A 12,782-nucleotide genomic window follows, 5' to 3' on the forward strand; every position below is an offset into this window, starting at 1 on the left:
TTAAATTTTATATTAATATTATAGCTATTTAATATTACTTTATTAAATTATATTTATATTTTCTTTTAATTTATTGGAATTATTTTAATATAATTGGTAATTAAGCTAATAAGAAAGTATAAAGCTATTTTATACCTATTTTAAACTTATTATATATTATAATAACATTATATTTATATTTAAATAAAAGCATTTATTTAATTATAATTATATTATTATTAAACAATAATCCGTTATTTATAGTATAATTATACTTATTTTAATTAATATTATAAGTAACTTTACTTTATATTGTTTTTATATGCATTTTTAATTTAAATAGAATATAGCTTAACATTAAAGCTACTTTTAAGTAATTTTTTTATATATATATTTATAAAATCCTAATTTAATTATATAATATACCTTTATTTTATTATTTATAATAAAAATAAAAACTTTTATAATTAAACAATATAATAATGCTTAATAGAGTAATATTTATAATTAAATAAAGCTTTATAACATTATTAATTTTAATAATTATTAAATTTAACCTTATTTTATATATAGCTTAATAATAAAATATAATAGTTTTTTAACTTTAAAGGTAAAGGTTTAATTCCTTTTATATTAAAATAGTTAGTTTTATTTTTTTATAATTAATTAAAAATTTTTAAAATTCTATTAAGCTTATTTTATATCCTATATTAATAATATTAAATATAGTTTTAATTTATACCTAATTTATTATTTTTAGTTTTTTTCTTTTATTTTTAACTTTATTATTTTTTAAAATCTTTAATTACCTTTAACGTTAAAATATTAAATTATAATATCTATTAATTATATTTAAAAGGCTAGCTTTTCCATTTAACCTTATAGTATTAATTATTATTATATATTATTTTACCTATTATATCTTTAACCTCCTACTTTTTTAAATTATCTTTAAGGTTTAATATAGGTAAACTATATTTATATTTAACAATTTAAAGCTTAATTAATTAAACTGGAAAAATAAGGTAAAGATAAATGTATTATAATAGAAAGCTAATATAATATACTTATAAATTAACTTTACCTATAATCCTAAAAGGTCCTATATATTTAAATATTAACTTTTTATAATAAAACTTTATATTCTTTATTAATAATATAATTAAGTTTTTAATTTTAAAGGTTATTAATTTATATTTATTATTATAATGTTTTATATATTATTTTAATATAATTTACTATTACTTTACTATTTTATTTTTAATTGTTTTTAGCTTATTAAATTATCCTTATATAGTTAAAACTTCTTTTAATATAAACTTATCCTTAATAAATAATTTAAATTTAAAAATGTAGCTATATAAAGCTTTAAAAGGTAACTTTTTAATTATTAAATTAATTATTAAGTTTATAATAAAAAAAGCTTATAAAAGAAGTTAAGGTTAATTAATTTATTCTTTATTAATAAAACATTATAAATAACCTTTAATTATTTAATTTATCCGCTTTATTTAATTATTAATTTTAAAGTAAAACATAATTAAAAAGCGTTATTTTATTTTAAAGTAATAATAAAGGTTAAATTAAAATTAGCTTATAAAAATAATACCTTTATTTAAAACTATACCCTATAAGCTATTATATAAGCATTTAATTTTATTATAAAAAAGGATAGTTAATTTTATTAAAATAATAATAATATTAATTAAAAATAAATATATAAGCTTAATAAATCTATTAATAATAATTAATATAAAGTTAATTAGTTTTCCCTTATAAAAGGTTTTAAATAAACCTATAATAAAGTTTATAAAAAGTTCCTATATAAGTTGATTAAAAATTAATAAAGCATTTAATTTACTATATTTTTAATAATATTTTACCTTTATCTTAAAGTAAATTATATAGGATTTTATATACTTTTAAATATTATTTTATATATTTTTTTAAAAGAACTTACAATACAGGAGTTTTAAAGTATAGGTTTAATTAAAGTAATTAGCAATAGGTTAATTATAATATAATTTAATAAGCTAAAAATGGAAGAACTTTTTAAAGGAAATATAAACCCTTTCCTTATAATAAATTAAATCTTTTTTTATTAACCATTAAGGGTTTATAGCCTTTCCAGCTTTAAATTAGTATAAAATTGCCTAACATTTAAGGTTTTTCCATTAAACCTTTAAAATTAAATTACTTAAATCTTTAAATAGCTCTAGGTTTTTATTCTTCTTAATACCTATAGCTATTTATATTTATTTATATATAATTACCTATATAAAAATAATCCATTTAATAAGTATATATATAATATATAACTTATTAATTAATACTTTAAAGTATAAATTAAGAACTTTAAATTACTATATTATAATAATCTTCCTTTTTAATATAAAAAGAATATTTATATTAATAAGTAAAATAGCTATAAAATTAAAGCAGCATAAAGGTAAATTAGCTCTATTCTTTTTACCTACCCTATATTTAATAATAAAGTTAAAAGGAGCTAAATATATATATTAATAAGCTTACCTTTTATTTAACTTTAAAATCCTTATAAACATTTAAAGATTATTATAATTAATTAATACCTTAATTAATAAATAACTTCTTTAAAGGTAATATTATTAATACTTAAAACAATTTATTATTATAAGCATTTTTTAATTAAAAATACTATATTGCATTTCCTATTTAAAAAACTTATAGGAATAAAATATAATTAGTTTAAATATACCTTAATTATCTTATTAAAATAAATTACTTATAAATATTACCTTAAAGGAATTAGTCTTTAATAATATTTACTTTTTAAAATTAAAATATATAAAAAGAATAACCTTCCTAAATATAGCTTAAAAATCTTTAAATACCTTTATTATAGCTATATCTAATAAAATTTAACCCTTTTTTATTCTAAATATACCTTTCTTTAAATAATATATTAATAATAATATAATTTAAGAAAACCTATTTATAAAATAGTAATAAAAGTTATAAAACCTTAAAAATTATTATAATTTTTTATAAAAACTTAAAATAAGCTATTAATTAATTATATTAATTTTTAAAGAATTTATTTTAATACCTTAATTAAAGATAATATAGCTTAAAAATTTAATCTTTTTTTAATAAAACTAGTATTTAAAAGGTTTAATATAAAGGTCCGCTTTTTATAATCTTTTAATAATAGCTTAAATATATTTTATATATAATTCCCTATTTATAAAAAATATAAAAAATATTTAAAATATTATTAAATACCTTTTATATATAATTTTAAAATGTAATAGAAATATTTAATAAACCTATAAGTATAATTAAAAATTTATAATAACTATAATAAATATAAAAGGCTATTTTTCACTTATTTCCCTTTTAAATATAAATATAATAATAGGTATCCTTTAGGTTAACTTTTATAAATATTTTTATTTAAAAGATTTTATTTAATAGCTTTAAAATAAAGGGTAAAGTATAATAATTCTTATATAAAATATAGTTAAATCCCCTATAATTTATATATAAATATAAACTTTTATCTTTTTTAAAAATAAAAAGGATAAATACTTTAATTAGATTAATTAATTTTTTAATTTTCTTAACCTTTAACATTTTATTTAACTACCTTTATAGCTTTTTAAATTTATTTTATATTAAAGGGTATATAAAATAATAGGGAACTATAATGTTTTTTTTAAGTTTAATAATTAAATTACCTTTTTTTAAATAGGGAAATATATTAGCTTTATTTATATTAAAGAAATTAGTAAAGTTATAAAACTCCTATAAAATATTATTAAATCTTATATAAAATATATATAATTTTAATTTTTTTAATTAAATTAATTTTAATAATTAAATAATTGTTTAATAATATAGTTTATTTTTATAAGCTTTTATAAATTAATATAGGGTAAATATTTTAAAATAGTAAGCTTTAAATTTAAAAAACTAATAATTTATACCTAAATTTAATATAATTCCTTAATCCTTTAAGGTAATTTAAAATAATAAAATAGGGCTACCTTTTAAATAATAATTATAATTAATAGTTATATATATATATTTAAATTTATAAATAATATTATAATTATTAATTAATTTATAAATAACTTAATAGGCCTTATATAATAAAAAACTACTACTTATAGTATATTATAATAAAGGGGTTTAAAAAGGAGCCTTTTTTAACTTATAATAAAATATAAAAGTAAGGTTAATATAAGTTTATAAAGGTAATTTCTTTAAGCTAAATATATAAATTATATAAAGGATATAAAAATAATATATAATAGGTATATATAAAGGTAAATTTAACTTAATACCTTTTATTAATTTAAAAGGTATTAAACTTCCGGTCCATTTCTTAACTATTTATTATATTTTAAAAAATTATAATATTTTAATAAAAGTGGGGTATAAAAATAATATAATAACTATTGTTTATTTTTAGCTTTATTTTGCTTTTTATTCATTTAAACTTTTTAAATGGTTTACTTTTATATTATATAACCTATATAGTTAAAGTTTTAATCTTATTTAAGTTAAATATAGTTTAAGGTAATATAGCTTAATTAATTATAATTAAAATAAACTACTCCTTTATAGTTTCTTTAATTCGGTCCATTTTTATTATTACTTTATAAATAATTTAAAGGAGCTTTAAAAAGGGGTTAACTTTTTAAAATAAAGTTATTAAATTAATAATTTTCTTAATAATTAAAACCTTAAAAATATTAATAATAGCTAGTATTATTATTTCCTTAATAGCTATAATTATTATTATTACTTTAATAATTATTACTATTATTATTACCTTTATAACTATTAATATAATTATAGTTAAAGTTACTATTATAGCTATTATTATTATATCCTTTATATTTATTTTTATAATTATTATTAATAGCTTAACTATTACTTTAACTTTAACTTATATTTATAAATAATTTATTATTAATTTAGGTATTCTTTAATTTAAGCTGTTTTTTTCTATAGTTAACCTATTAATCCTTACTTATTAATTCCTAATATTATTATACTATATTAACTATTTTAATCCTAGTTTTTAATAAAGGGTTATAGAAATTTATTAATTCCTTTTATAAGGGTCCACCTAATTTTTAATAATATAATAAAGCTCTTTTACCTTTATTTCGTTTTAAATTTTAACTTTTAATATTAATTAAATATTAATTAAAAAGTTTTAAGTTTTAATTAATATATTATATAGCCGTTTTAAATTATATATTAATATTAACCTATAGGAAGGATAATTAATATAATAAAGTTTTAATCCAATTTAGGAATATATTTTAATTAAACTTTATTTATTTCCTTTTTATATATTTAAACTTTTTCTTTATAACTTAATATATATTTTTATAATCCTTATTTATTTTATTATATATATAAAAAATCTTAAGGGTATTAATTTTAAATTTATAATTAACCTTATAAAATATAATTTTTAATTTTTCTACCTATTTTAACTATTTTAAATAAATAAATTCTATATTAAAGGGGTTATAATTAAACTTAAAAAGCTAACTTAAATTAACTTCCTTAAAAAAGTAGCATTTATAATAATATATATAATTTAAATATAATTAATATATATAACTACTTTAATTATACTTTATATTAAAGTTGGATAATAAAGGGTTATTATTATTAGGATTACCCTTTTTTTAATCCTAATAATATTATTAATTATTAAGGGTTTATAAATTATTAAGGTTAAAATAATACCTTAATTTATTTAAACTTAATATTCTTAAGTTTTCTTTTTTTTTATTTAAATATAATTTAAAAGGGGTATAGGTTACTTTTAAACTTTAAACAACTTTCTTTCCTTTAAGAAGTTATTTCTTTAACTTTACAATTTTAATTAAAAGTTAAACATTTATTTATTATAATAATTAAACGTTAACTTTATTTATTAAATTAGGGTTATTAAGAAATTTTAATAGTTAATTTTAAGTTTATTATTCTTTTAAAGATAAATTATATTAGCTTTATCCTTAAATTATTATTAAAAACTTTCCTTAATTTAAATTTCCTAAAAAAGCGTTAATTTTAATTATTTATTTATATATAAGCATATTATAATTAATAACATTATAAGTAACTTTAAAGGGAAGCTTTAAAATTATTATAAATAGGTTAAATCTTAAAGGTTAAGTATAATATTATAAGTCTTTTTAATTTTATAATAGGTATTTAATAAAATTAAAGCTTAAAAAAGGGAAGAATCTCCTTTAAAGCATATATAAAAAAGGTATATAATATATATAAAGTATATATATTTTAAGGGCCTTAGAATATTATAATATAACATTAATTAAGTTAAAAGAAAGTTAATATTAATACTTTATAAATTAGCTTTTTTATTAATTTAAAAGCTTTTTATTATTTATAACTTATTTTAAACTATATATCCTTTTTAAATAAATAGTTTAAAGATTTAATTATATTATTAATATAATATATAAATATTTAAATAAAGTTATATAGCTTTAAAAATAAATAAATAATTTAAATATTAATTAAATCTTTAAATTTTCAATTAATAATAATATTTATCTTTTTAAGGTTTATTTAAATACTTTATTTAACCTTTAAAATTATATTTAAATAATTATAAAGATTATATTAAAGTAAGATTTTTTAATATTTCCTTAAAATTTAATATTATAAAAGTAATATATTACCTTTTTATATTATTTTTAATGCTCTTTTTTATTATTTATAAATATTAAAACATTATTAATATAAATATTAATAAAAAAGTTAAATAATTTATATAATTAAAAATTAATAAAGTTTTATTATTAAGTAAAGTTAATCTTTAATTTAAAAGGTAAAATTAACTATTAAAATACTTTTTATTAAATTTGGAATACTATTAAATATTAGGATTTTAAAGCTATTTTTAACTTATAAAAAGCTTTAATAATATTAAGCTTAATATAATATTTAACCCTTTAATTATTATATATAATACTATTTAAATTTAATATTAAAATAATATAATTTTTTAAATATTTATTTTTTTATTAATAATTAATATAAAATTATCTTTTAATTAAATTTAATTTAAGGGTAAAAAAAATAAAGAAAGCATTTACTTTTATATAGAATTTAATAAAGCTATAAATTAATAACTTATCTATTATTTCTTTTTTTAATAATAAGTATTAAATTAAAATATAATATTAAAGGGGGCTATTTAAAAGGTTATTAATAATAGCTTTTAAAATTATATTATATTTTAATTATAATAAGGGTAGTTTATTAACTTTTACTTATAAAAAAAACCTTTTTAAATAAAGTAACTTTTTAAGGATTAAGTAATAAATTAACTTAATATATTTAAGGTCTTTATTTTATAAAAAAAAAATATACTTATTATTAAAGGTTTTTTAAATCTTTTTTAACATTATTATAATTATTTTTAAAATTAGTTTAATAAATTTAATAAATATTAATTTATTTAAAAATATCCTTTTCTTTTATTATTTCTATTTAAAGTTTAACTTAATCTTTTTAATAAATTATTAAATAATCCTTTTATTTTAAAATTACTTTATTTTTAAACTTTTAAGTTAAATGTTTTTTTAAAAATATATAACTAATTGCTTTAATATAATATATTTCTTTTTTAAAGCGGTATTCCTTTAATTAATATTTTATTAAATAATAAAGTTAATTTATTAATTATTAAAGAACTTATATATAATTTTAATAATAAATAAAAATAAAATAAAAAGGAATAAATCTTTTAATTAATATAAAGTTTAATAAGTATAATTTAAAGTAACCTTATTTTTAATTAATTACTTTAAATTAATTATAATATTATATTTAATATTAATAATTTAAAAGGTTTAATCTTTAAACCTTTATTTATTTACCTTTAAAGTAATAATAAAGTATTAATTAATAATATTAATAAATTATCCTTAATAATTATTTAATTATTATAATTATTTTAATGGATATTTATAGTTAATAGAATTAAATTAATATTTTTAAGCAATGTTTTTAAAGTTAAGTTAAAAGTGTTATTTTATTATTAATCCTATAATAAAATGCGTGGAAAATTCTAACTATATAGGTGTTCTAGCTAATCCTTGGAGCGTAGTACCTTTGTTAAAAGCGCCCTTATAGGTATGCTTCTGCTGGGGCGTAGTGCGCCCTTGTTAGGGGCGCATTGCGCCTTTGGCTAGGAGCGCTGCGTTATTAGCGAAAGTGTTGTGTTGTTGGTGAAAGTGCTATGCCGTTTTATTATATACCCCTTAGTTAGATGGTATTGCTGTATAGCTGATTGTTCGACTTTAGCGTTCCGTATAGTTGGTAAACTGTAATATATTTAATACTTCCTTTATATATTTAAACCTATTCCTGCCTTTTTAACTTTAAGGGTATTCTTATTTAATTTCCTTTTAATATATATTTAACCCTTTATTAATTAAAATAAATAAAATAATTTAAATGCTTTATACTTTACTTTTTATTAATATATTTACTTTAATTAATATTTTTTAAATTTATAATATTAGGTTATATAATTATTTTTATATATTATTTATAATGCTTTATTTTTAATATTTATTATAATAATGCTTAAAGTTAATATATAAAGTTTATATTATTAATTATTTAATATTTATTAAAATAACCTTTATTATTTATATTTATTAAATATAATATTTAAGGTTAATATATTAATAAATACTTTATTAAAAAATATTATTATTATATAAAGTTTTATTATTTATTTATTTAATATTATTATAATAATTATATATTTAAAAGTATAATATATAAAGGATATATATTCCTTTTAATATTTTAAGGTAAAGCTTTTTCCCTTTTTTTTTTCCTTTTTATTCTTTTATAATTTTTAATATATTATATAATATATATAATACCTTTTATTTTATAATATATTTATTAACTTTTTACTTTTTATTAATAATTAAAACTTTATTTAATAAATTATTTCTTTTTATATAGTATTATTTTTTTTAAAATATATACTTTTTAAAAGTATATTTATTATAATTTAATATTATTTATATTATTAATATTATATACTTTTAAAGTTTAAAGAATTATATTAATATATATATATAAAAATATTATTATAAACTTTTTCCTATTTTTACTTTATTAGCCTTTCCTTTTTAAAGGAGGGTAATAATTTTAATATATAAATATATTTTTATAGCTTATTTTTAATTAATTTTTATAAAATATAATATACTTTTATTTAAAGTTTATAAAAAATATAGTATAAATATTAATATAGGAAAAACTTTAATATAGATTTTAACCCTTTTTCCTTGTGCTTATTTAACTTTAGTTTTGCTCCCCTTTTTTTTTTTTTATACCTATGTTGCTTTTACGCCTAGCTTCCCCCCCTTACCCGCCTACCCCTATTGCTCCTATTATTATTATTATTAATAATAAGGATAAGGATAAAAATAAAAATAATAATAATAATAATAAAAATAATAAAAAAAAGGAAAAGGAAAAAGATATTTTAATTATTATATATATTATTTATACTTTTATTTACTTTTGCTACGCTTTTTTCCTTATTATGCCTTTACTTACTTTTTTTACTGCCTTTAGCTTTAATGCCCGGTTATTAATAGTATTAGGATTTATTTTGGTTCTTTATAATTAATACGTTTAGTTTTTCTTTATAAGGAGGTTGGGTATTTATAAGTAGGTAGTTAGGAAAAGTTTCTAATACCTTTAATGCTAAAAGAATTATAAGCTATATATATTTATATAAATATTTTAAATATTTCTTTTTTATTATAAGGTACCTTTAATACTTTTAAGTTAATAATATAAAAGGAGTTAAAGTAAAATTATTAAACTTTTATAATTATAAAGTTTATAATATATATTTAATTAAAATAGTTAGGTTAATTAGTTTTATAGCCCTTATTATATTATTATTATTATTATTATTGCTTTTTTAACCTTTATAATTAATAAAGATATAAGTTTAATTCCCTTTTTATAATTCCTTTAGTGTATTTTAATTATTTAATAAATGTTTAAATTGTTTAAAAGGTTTGCGTAGCCCTTTATAGGGTGTTTTTTTTAAAGGATACCTTTATAAAGGTTATTAAATCTTATTATACTATTTATTTTTTAAAATAGTAAAAGAAAAAGAAGATAAAAAAGAATATTATACCTTTTCCTATTAATTAAGTAATATTTATCCTTAATATTATTATACCTAATAGTTTTTTATTCTTTAAGGATAAAGATAAAAAAGATAAAAAAGAAAAAGAAAAAGATAAATTTATTATATTTAACTTCTTTCTTTAAAAAGGATACTTTTTTCCTTTTTTTCCTCCTTTTATTACTATATTGCTATTTTTATAAGGTATAATCTGCTACTTATTATTTTAATTTAATTTAAATTTTTAAATAGAAATTAAAGGGGGCTTTATATTTAGGATTAATTATATATTTATTTTTTTATTTACTTTTTATAATTATAATACTTTTATCTTTTAAATTAATAAGCGCTTTAAAATATTTAAACTATACTTTTAATATATTTTTAATTAATTTATTAATAAGTATTTATACTATTAATAAATATATAACTTTAAAAGATTTTTTAATATATTTTTATTTTATTTATATATTTTAAATATTTATATAGTAAAGTTAAATATTAATATATTTATTTTTTTTATTATAAAATATATAATTTATTAATTATTTAAAAAGATTATTTATATTTTTTTAAAGTTATATATAATATTTTTAAAGAGCTGCTTAAGTATTATTATTTCCTTTTTTATAAATAATAAAGCGTTTACTTTAGCTTTAATTATTAATATAATAATTATGCTTTATTATATTGCTTTTTATATAATTATACCTTTAAATAGTAAAATAATATACTTATATAAAAAGTGCTTAATTTTTTAATTATTTATAAAGGAAGTATTTTTTACTATAATAAATATTTATATATTTATATTTTAATTATTATATATAATATATAAAAACTTTATAATATATATATATTTAATAATTTAATTTATTACCTTTAGGTAATTTAACCTGGGATTGGTTAAGAACTTTAATAATTATATTATTATATAGGTTATATTTAATTTTAATATAATGGTATTATATAGAATTGTTTTAATATGCTTTTAAAATGCTTTAATTTTACGCTTTATAATTTATTTTAAAAACTTTTTTAATTCTTTATATAATAAAGGAATTATTAATACTTAGCTTTAATTATTAAATTTATAATGTTTTATTACTTTTTTAATATATTAGTTATAAAATAGCATTATAGTTTTTCGTTTTTTATTTTTAATTATTTTTATATTAAGGAACTATAAAGCGTTTTTTTATTTTTTAAGCTTATAAGCACCTTTAATTTAATTAATAATTTTTTATGCTTAAAGTTAATAATCCTTTTTATATAGGATTAAAAAGTTATTAATATAAAAGATAATAAATATATAATAATTTAAAATATAAAATAGGTATAGCTTTTTTAAAAAAGTAATTATATTATTAATTTAAAGTATTTTTATAAATTCCTTATATTATAATAATAATAAATCTTATAATTTATATAAAGTATATATTAATAGATTAACTTTATTTCTATTTATAAATCCCTTAAGGAGATTTATTATAATTATACTTTACTTTTTTTAAATAGTATTTAAAAATGCCTTTATTATATTATACTGTTTAATTTTTAAATCTAAATGTATTATTAATGCTATTATTAGTTTAAACGTTTTTATAGCTAGAGTTATAGTATAGGTTAATTATAAGGTATTTTCTATTTAAAAGTCCCCTTTTATAATTATTTATAATTTATATATTTTTAAGTAGCCCTTTTTATTAAACTTATAGGTAAATACTTATTTTAATAATAGTAGGGTATTTTTAAATTGTTCTTTAGGTATAACCTTTAAAGCGTTTATATTTTTTAACTTTTAAAATTCCTTTTTAGTATTTTTTTTAAATTTCTTTTTTAGGGCGTATATTTTAAAATCTTTTTAACTTTTAAGTAGTGGATTTTTTAGGTTATTGTAATATATATGCCCCTAATGGGATCCTAGCTATGCTTTTTTATTATAAGCGATTATGGCTATAAATATAGTGTAAAGGGTTTTATATTTTTTATTTTTTTAATATAATGCTTTTATTATATTTAATAGAAATATTTATAGGAATGCTTTTTAATATTTATTATATAGGATATATATTTTATTATTGGAAAATATTATAATTAAAAAGATAATAATATTAATATTTTTCTTTAAGTGCTTTTAGTTTTTATTTTAAAGCTTTAGGGCTATACCTTTAACTTTTCGATTTAACTTTATTATTAAAGGGAATACCCTTTATTTATATTTTTATCTTTTAATTAATAATTAAAGCTTTACTTTAGGTATAGGAGGTATATTTGTTAACGGTAACTTATTACTTTATATGCTTAGTATAATAGCTCTTTAAAGTATATTATTTCCTATTTGATTTATATTATTAAAGTTGCCCTTTACTATAAAATAATGCTTATTTAACTTAAACGTTTTTTAAAGAGTTATAAGTTTATATTATAAAACCTTTAAGGGATCCTTTCTTTTAATTCTTAGGTATATTTACCTTTAACTTTTACTTCTTTAAAAAGGTAATAAAAGGTTTAACGGAATTATATAATATTTTCCCCTTATTATTAATAAAAATATTTATATTTAATTTAAATATTATATCCTTTATTT

Source organism: Xylaria bambusicola (genome assembly GCF_022495145.1).
Source record: "Xylaria bambusicola strain CBS 139988 unplaced genomic scaffold F5B22scaffold_41, whole genome shotgun sequence".
In the NCBI taxonomy this organism is placed as follows: domain Eukaryota; kingdom Fungi; phylum Ascomycota; class Sordariomycetes; order Xylariales; family Xylariaceae; genus Xylaria; species Xylaria bambusicola.